The sequence below is a fragment of the Palaemon carinicauda genome, chromosome 31 (genome assembly GCF_036898095.1).
Source record: "Palaemon carinicauda isolate YSFRI2023 chromosome 31, ASM3689809v2, whole genome shotgun sequence".
NCBI classification, from domain to species: Eukaryota; Metazoa; Arthropoda; class Malacostraca; order Decapoda; family Palaemonidae; genus Palaemon; species Palaemon carinicauda.
Window position 1 is genome coordinate 49,944,146 of NC_090755.1, and position 10,000 is coordinate 49,954,145.

Sequence of the window (10,000 nt, forward strand, 5' to 3'; positions counted from 1 at the left end):
AATATGTTTGAGCTTCTGAGGTTCCACCGATTCAACTGAAAGATTAGAAAGATCCGTCCAAAATCTGATCATTGCTGGAATTGTTTTTCTTTTTTATATGACTTTTGTTTGTATATTATTCGGAATCTCATTATTCTTTCTATGAACATTCTCGCCACTTGAGGTTTCCTTTAAAAGCTCACAAGTTTCAAATTTTGTTCATGTTGAGGTTATTTGCTATCTTTTTCCTCTTTTTATGGTAATAAGGTGGATGAATATAATACTGTTGTTAAAATGAATACCAATAACAGCAGTCATATAATAATAATAATAATAATAATAATAATAATAATAATAATAATAATAATAATAATAATAATAATAATAATAATAATAATAATAATAATAATATTAAGTTGAATTTGCATTTATTTTATTAAAGACAGTGGTTCATGTTTATATTCCTTTTAATTACCTTTGTCAAACTTCCGATACTAATATTTGTTTGAAGCTTTCTTCATAATACCCGTTGGCGAAATTTATTAGTAGTAAATCGCCGTATCTAAATATTTGCTTTTAATGCATCGCTTTAATTGAACTTCGCTCAATTGGCTTCGCCGGAAAATACTTCGCTAAAAGTGACTTTGCTCAAACGACTGGCAACGGTAGTACTTATTCCAAGTATGTACCCTAAACTGAAATTATGATAAATGTGATAGACATCTGAGAGACTGGAAGGATTACAAAAAGAGATTTGTAAAAAAAAGAGCTTTCTATATTTGCAAAATACACTTCACTTCCTTATGTATCTTCAATTTAAGATATCTAACAATCTCAAAGACATTTTTGCAGGACGCAGGCCATGAACGTAATTGATGTAATAACTTCTCATATCTTAAGGCAATTCTGACAAAGTAACACCACATAAGATAATGGCTCTGTATGCACCGTACCTGAAGATAAATCCAGAGTGTTTACAGTCATCCACCCGAAGACATTCTACGACCACCCAAAAAAATGGGATCTTGATAGGACTAAAGTCAATTGCGTTATGGCATAAAGGGCTACTAACAGCAATTGGGCAACATTGATGCGCAATGAAAATGATTTCAATTAAGGTATAAAAGCCTTCAAATGAAATTTGTGCACGAATCAGACTAATGTGTTTAAGAGCAGTTATTATCGCCTTTAGTCAGAATGTATATTTTACGTCTCTGTTATACGCTGCTAACCTAGAATATTAAAATATCTAAAAAGTCTAGTAAAGTAGGGGCGAACTAAGACAATTGGTCTTGATGAAAGTAGTGAGACTAACCTATTTTTTTTTTTTTTAGATATCAAATGAGTAGGGAGTTATTGAAAAGTTATTGGGAAAAGTACAGGTGTGGGACAATGTAAATATAAAGAACGTAAAAGAAAAAAACCTTAATCGATATATATATATGTATATATATATATATATATATATATATATATATATATATATATATATATATATATATATATATATATATATATATGTATATATATATATATATATATATATATATATATATATATATATATATATATATATATATATATATATATATATATATATATATAAACAACCGATTACACCTATGGAGAAAAGGAGGAAAAAGACAGGTAGTGACCATAGAAAATTTTACATATATTGGGAATTTGATACAATTCTGAACAACTGCAATAAATAGTTTAACGCAGAGTTTGATTATAAAAGCATCTCTTTCTTCATCTCATATTTTATAAGACGATACGTGTGACTCTGAATGCCTAAAAATACTTAGTTTACAAACGTATTTCTTTACTAGCATTTCCTGGTATTTGTTTACAAGAGCATGCTCTCCATTTATTCTAAAAGTATGCAGTTGTGCAGCTCTCCTCTTCTTGTATAGTAATTTGGAGGTTTTTTAAATGCTGGGAAAAAAAAAAAAAAAAAAAAAGATATGTTATGGGAAGGGGGGGAGGGAGGAGTCGGTGGAGGAGGTACTTGCGACTTAGAACCGACATTGTCAACATAGTCAATCAAAGAGAAGTTCGTGATGTCAGCGGACATTTGATATATGTTCATAATACTAATTTAGAAATGGATCAATTACTCAAAAGTGTCACTATTTGTGAATTATATATTTGATTTGGTAGTACTTGACGCTAAATAATTTTTTTTTCTTTTTTTAAGAAATGTTTCACGACAATGACTATCTTTGTAGCGTATGACTGTTTTAATTGGCAGGAAATTAGCAGGCATCCTTAGGCAGTGGTCAATAGATGGCGTTAGTGTAGCAAAACTTAGTCTGGGAAAACTAGTCATTCTTATAATAGTTTCTTTAAAAAAAAACACTATGATTGACATCAAATATATACCGAATACAAAATATACATTTCACAAATAGTGATACTTTTGAGTAATTACTCCATTTTTAATTCAGTGTATATTTTGAATATATACCAAACAGGGCCCTCATATCCTTAACTGCCGCCCCAAGGCAAAGTTCCTAGTGGCGGCTCCCCGCTCCCACCCCTACATTCAACCCCAACCCACCAGTTCCAAATCCACCTCCCTTTTGAATCGCTTTGTCGCCCATGGCCCTGTATATAGAAACCTAACTATACTGTAAGGCCTAGTAACAGGATATCGAAATATATAATAACAGATTAATTACACTGGTGAAAAAGTATTTTATATTAAGTGACTTACAAAACTACAAAGTAAAAAGCTCTTAATTTTTACTTCATAAATACACATTAACAGCAATGAAGACTTTGAAGTAAAAGAAAATAAATTGATTTCAAAACAAAATTCCATCAGCAGTAGAGAAACATTCAACCATAACATAATAAACTTCTTTAAAAACAATTCACAAGATTTATTTACATATCAAAATTAAGAAGAAAATGAATCCATGTACTTTTCATTATTTGGTAGAAAATGGAATATACTATATATATATATATATATATATATATATATATATATATATATATATATATATATATATATATATATATATATATATATATATATATATATATACGTAGACCTATACACAAACACACACACACACACACACACACACACACACACACACACACACACACATATATATATATATATATATATATATATATATATATATATATATATATATATATATATATATATATATATATATATATATATATATATATATATATATGCATATATATGCATATATATATATACATACATATATATATATATATATATATATATATATATATATATATATATATATATATATATATATATATTATATACACACCAGGTTAGGCTAGAGTTTTTTAACATTTAGCAAATTAATTTTCTTGCTCTGTTTAGGGCAAATTCATGAACTACATTTTCAAAATTCATTGCCATCAGTGTTTCAGACTCGATGCTGAGAAGTGCCATATTTGAAAGTCTCTCCTAGCCCATTGTATTTCTCAGGTATGTCTTAATGAGCTTCAATTTGCTGAAGGATCTTTTTTCTATCCTTCCTCCCAGAAACAAAAGGCCCTTTGGAATTTTAGAATTTTTCAGCTCCAATAGTTACAAGTGTGTCATGAATGTCCGACGTCAAATGGTCAAACAGAACCAAAGTCGCTTCTCTGAATATACTCAAGTTCATTATTTGCACTTCCTTCACATTTGGTTTCTTCTACATCCTCCCCAGTCTCATGATCACTAGTTTCTCTCTCTTCCCTATTAGACCCAGTCTTAGAATCGTCCAATAAATCCCTATCCTTAGACTCCTCTTCGAACTCTTCCTCAGTATCTTCACATTCGCTCAACAGGTCCTTACTCCTCATAGTCTTCACAATGAAGGTATCTAATGAACCAACAAGTTTCTCCTCTTCTATCTTTCTCTTAATTCTTCTCTTTTTGTACTCGCTCCCGCTCAAGTGGACCGTCCACCATGCCATGATTTTTTTTCTAGTTTTTCAAAATACACAATTTCTATACATGTTTTAGACATAAATAATACCCTAATAATATAATAAATTTCGAATAATTTGATCAAAATCTTTTTGATATATTAGCAAAAATCAGGAATTTTACAAAAAATTAGATACATTTTTCTCCTGTATTATGACATAAATTATATTGAAAGTCATACCATCAAAACTTCTTTATAAATCGAATAATTCTGTCTGACAGATTTCTTATTTTCCCTTTTCTTTTTTTCTAATGACTTTTTTCTTTTCTTGAAAAAATCTAGATAACAATTATGATAATCTTACTTTGTACTTTTATTGCTTATTCCTACATAAACGACCCTAAAAGAGGTATCTAAACCTTAAGTTTACTAATACATTTGGCGAAAGGGTGTCAAGAGTTGCCGTGGCCTCTCATTGTTGCCAGAGTTTTAGTTAGAATGTCCCAGCTATTTATTATTATTCACTCCCCCCCCCCCTTTTTTTTTCTTACTCTTTCCCATCCTGAGTTCCTGCCTTCGGGCTATAAACTGGATTGTATCCAGGGGTACTCATCCTTATCCCCCACTCCCCACTTCCCTATCCTTACCAAGGCCAAGGCCATGTTCCCCCTTCTGCTTGGTTCTCTTTTGTTGCTTTTTGCTTACTTTTTGTTCTTTCGTTGACCTTAAGTAACACTGGCCTTGCTATAAATGACACACAAACTGCGTGTAATCAAGCACAAGCAATATAGCTTTTATACGTCTTTGGAAACTATGGCTGCTTTTCTCGTAGCTTGTAGTTTTCTTTCACATACCCTCTACAAATGCCTTCCATCTCTGCCAGACGAATGAGATTTCGAAAACTAAGTGAAAAAAATCGCCATATATATGCAAAAATAAACACGCAATGACGATTCTGTGAAACTCAGTCATGCAGACGACACAGTAAGAATGGCGTCATCATTTAAAGACCGCTATATCTTCATTATTGTAAAAATAATTGGCTGAAAAATCTGGAGAATATGTACGATATGTATTTGCATCCATAAAAACAATAAAACGATTTTCGATTTCTGAAAGTTGTTATGTCAAAACACCATGGCAGACGGTCCCCTTAACCAAACACGCTTTGGTGGCATAGCTTAGGATAGCTATGATGGCTGGTACTAAGAAAAAAAAAAAAAAAAAGAAAAAAAAAACGAAAAACCAAACTTAGTTTGTACTAAGTAATATTTGTTCATAACAATAGTGGATTACTATGAATAAATATTACTACAAATAAATATTTCTACTTATAATAAACGCGACTTCTGTAAAGTAGGGAGCAAATTAGAGACAAAAACTCAACACGTGTATTCAGAAACACTCAATTGTTAAACTTCTCAAACGAAGTAAAAAACGCGGACGCACTCCCTCTCTACCACGCAAATTCCCCGTTCACACAACAGCCTAAAGTACTAGATACCCTAAAATCAAACTCTGCATACTACATCATTCTAAACTAAATATAAATTCGCCATTGTACCAAAAGCGGCATGCTTAGCTGCCTAGCAAAGCTTCCATAACATCATCATAAATGCTCTATATTTGTTTGTCACACTTCTGAAGCTCTTTACCCATCTATCGACATTATCAGGGATTCGTCACAAAATATCTGATAACAATAGATATACGGTACCTTAAGTAGCAGTGAACAATAAGTGCATGATTTTCATTGTCAGGATGATTAATTCTATTGCAAAAAGAATAAAAAATCAGGGAAATATTTTAATGTTTGTTGCTTTTGATGGCTTTATTGCAATAATCATAATTTGCGGTAAAGAAATTTCAAAGCTTTCATCCTTTACCCGCTAATTATTATCATTTCAATCTTTGGGGGCGGCAAGTCCAGGCTATTTTTGCCACCCCAGGGCATTTGCCTCCCCCCCCCCAGGCCTCCCCCCCAGGCCTCCCCCGTCTCCCCCCAAGGCCTCCCCCCAGCGGCCCCCCCCCCCCCCCCCCCGCCTCCCCCTCCCCCGTCTCTCCTGGCCTGCCCCCAGCCTGTCTCCTCATCTGAGGGCCCTGATACAAAATGTACGCTGACGTCACCAACTTCTCTTTGGTTGACTATGTTGACGATGTCGGTTCTTGGTCTCTTAGTACCTCCTCCACCAACCCTTCTCCCGCCCCCTTCCTGCAACCTATCTTGATATTTTTTCGTTTCCCAGAATTTAAAGAGCCTCCTAATTATTGTAGAAAAAGAGGAGAGCTATAGGACTGCATAATTTCAGAGTAAATGGTGAGCGTGCTCTTGTAAACAAATACTCATTTTCCATTACCCTTTTATTCTTTTCCGTCTAATTATGCTCCAAATTACAAGCAAAAAATAATCAGATTTTTTCTAAACTAGACAATATTCTGGTTTTCTTTCCTTTATCATTCCCATTCTTGCAGCATCCTTATCCGTACACTACAATGTCGCTGTAAGTTCCAAAAGTAGACATTGGGTAACCCCAAATATTTTCATCACTAATTTAAGTACGAATTACGAACCGGGCTAACATTGCCTTGGGCTCACGCAACGAAGTCTCACTGGACGAGAAAGAAGATAGCTTTTGGGGACAGAATGTTGACATGGACTTGTAATTGCTTCGTGCTGTCAGTCTCTAATTCTTGCAGCGCAGATTGAGACGGTGAATACCCTCAACTCTTCCCCACACTTACACAAGAAATTTTTTTCATTTTACCGAGTAGCCAATCGGTATTTTCTCATCAACGGGGCAAGAAATATGTTGTATTTTACAAAAGTATTTACAATAGTAAGGAAAAGTCTTTTCAGTAGTAATGATAAATAGGTATGAACCATCGCCTTCAGCTCTGAAAGATTTTCCTTTTGTTTTGCTCGAAAATGACGCACCTCCTCCAAAACCAATTTCAAAATAGGATGTTAGTAGGCCTCCCGATAGGCACAGACATTGATTAGAAGCTCACCATGGTACGGTATGTACATTACCCAGAATCGGTTAACAAGACATTATTTATCCTATTCTCCATGAAAACGGTAAGTTTAATTTGAGCCTTAGTGGTTTAGTTATCTAAAGGAATGATAAGATTTCGAGAAACTAAACGGTTTACGGTGTATGTTCTGAAGTACATGAAATGGATGTGTAAATTCTATTCAATTAGTTAATGACTTTGCTTTTATTTCGTGTCGGTATATCAATAAGTAGAGGATAAAACACTCTTCTATAGTATAAAAATTTACCTCTGGGGTAATATCATATTCTACATAACTACAGATACAGAATATTTATCTCAAATTCCGATGAATAAATCGTGCAGATATGACATTCATATGCAGCATATGCTGACTGTTTTATTTAGACATTATGAACGTCGTTCTCAATGCTCTGTGAATAATCTTTCAGTATATAGAACTTAAATTGCACACCATCAATACACTAAGGTTCTGAAGATGTGAATTCCTCTAGAATGTCTTTTGAATATTTTTCAAATTGATTTTCTTTGCTATTTTCCTTCTCAGATTGGTGTTGCCTAGTTGGCGTTGGTGGCCCTTTTTTCCCTTGATGGAATTGACTGGAGTCCGTTGGAAGTGGTCCCTATGGTTTCGGCAGCTATGGCTAATGACCCGTCGGATACGGCTTTGGATACGGTGGATACTTCAGTCTTTTTGCAGGTTTAGCTGGTTATAATACCTTTGGTGGATTTAACGTATGATGAAATTATTACATGGGGATGCAAACTTTTTTTTTAAGATAATGTAAAGTTTATTCTCCTGAAAATACATAATAAAATTTTCAGTTCCTCAAAAAGTATCTGCCCATCCAAAGCCAAAGAAAATGAAGTTCATTCTCAATACCTTGTCAAGGATTGAACTTCTGGTTTACAGTAAAGAATTGTGGATTATTGAAACTGAATTACCTGATAATCTTCAAATAGAGGGCTATGGCTAACAAGTCGAAGACAATGCTAAATTCAATTCTAATCATTTGATTAGAGCTATTAACAAAGTCATATTGTACACGTACAGTTAGATGGGAATTGACATTCAGGTTCACGGTTACTTCCTGTACATATATGTGCTACCAGGTTACAAGTATCCAGATTTTAAATATATCTGGAATCCTAAGAATTAATTAATCTTTGAAAAACTTCACTGAAAAAACTGATAAATTAAGGACTGGGATGTTTTCAATTGCACTTCAAGAGAAACCTTTTGAACATGAAGAGCATCATGTAAATCCTGCTCTTTTTAAAATGTATATTTAAAATTAAACACGATAAAATATGCATAATCTATTGTAATATCTAAGACGAGGGAAATCTTTATAAATACCATTTTCAAAAACTTAAATAGTTCTTGGTTATTCCATCCATTGTTGAGGTTTCAAATTATTATTATTATTATTATTACTATCCAAGCTACAACCCTAGTTGGAAAAGCAAGATGCTATAAGCCCAGGGGCTCCAACAGGGAAAAATAGCCCAGTGAGGAAAGGAAATAAGGAAATAAATAAATGAAGAGAACAAATTAACAATAAATCATTCTAAAACAAGTAACAACGTCAAAACAGACATGTCATATATAAACTATTAACAACATCAAAAACAAATATGTTATAAATAAACTATAAAAAGACTCATGTCCGCCTGGTCAACAAAAAAGCATTTGCTCCAACTTTGAACTTTTGAAGTTCTACTGATTCAACCACCCGATTAGGAAGATCATTCCACAACTTGGTAACAGCTGGAATAAAACTTCTAGAATACTGCGTAGTATTGAGTCTCGTGATGAAGAAGGCCTGGCTATTAGAATTAACTGCCTGCCTAGTATTACGAACAGGATAGAATTGTCCAGGGAGATCTGAATGTAAAGGATGGTCAGAGTTATGAAAAATCTTATGCAACATGCATAATGAACTAATTGAACGACGGTGCCAGAGATTAATATCTAGATCAGGAATAAGAAATTTAATCGACCGTAAGTTTCTGTCCAACAAATTAAGATGAGAATCAGCAGCTGAAGACCAGACAGGAGAACAATACTCAAAAGAAGGTAGAATGAAAGAATTAAAACACTTCTTCAGAATAGATTGATCACCGAAAATCTTGAAAGACTTTCTGTCTGATATGATTTTTGCATCTTTATATTACGAAAAAGAAATTTATTAGATCTATAGACGGTGGACTTGAATTCAGACTAAACATAAATGGCGGTTCTTTTGGTAATTTTTTTTCAAATTATAGTTAGAAAGTTGCAGATTCCTATGTATTTTATTCGTATGATAAGAAAAAATACAAAAAATAATAACAATAATGATAATGAAAAAAATTCATATAATGATGATAAAAATAATTACGATGATAATGATAAGAATAAAAAAAATGTGTTCTTGTTGGTTAAATGTTGATAGATCACCAAAAGTACGATTGAAACTTCCCAGCTTTATGAGCACTACTTTGCTCGTCGTCAACAGGAATTAAACTGACCATTTTGGTTATTAGTGTACATATACACTTCGGTTTAAAGAAAGCAGCATTTTAATTTTATTGTCGTATTTTTTCTTTATCAAAAGCTCTCAATCCTTTGCTTATCCTTCTTTTAATTTCGGTCTCCTGTCCTGGGAAAACACTTACTGTCTGTCGTGAGTTTGTATATTCATTAATAATCTTTAGAAGTTCATCCATAACCCTTTGGTTGTCTCTCAATTTTCTTTGGACATTATCTTTGTTTTACACCTATCTTTTTTCAGTTCCAAATTTCTGATTTCTATATTCAAATGTTCTGTCATCTGTTGCAATTTCTCCCATGATTTACTAAAAAGAACTATGTCATTAGCAAATCATAAGTTGTCAAGGTATTTCCCACTAATTCAAATTCCTACATTTTCCCAATCTGAATTCTTAAAAACTTCTAGGCCCGATGTAGAAAAAAAATGAGGAATGACTTGGTCTCCCTGTCTACCTCCTTTGTCAGTGGGAATAGTCCTACTATCTGTATGTAATTCTAGGACTGCTGTACTTCTCGTATAAATATCTTCAAGTGTGCTAACATAAGATACTTC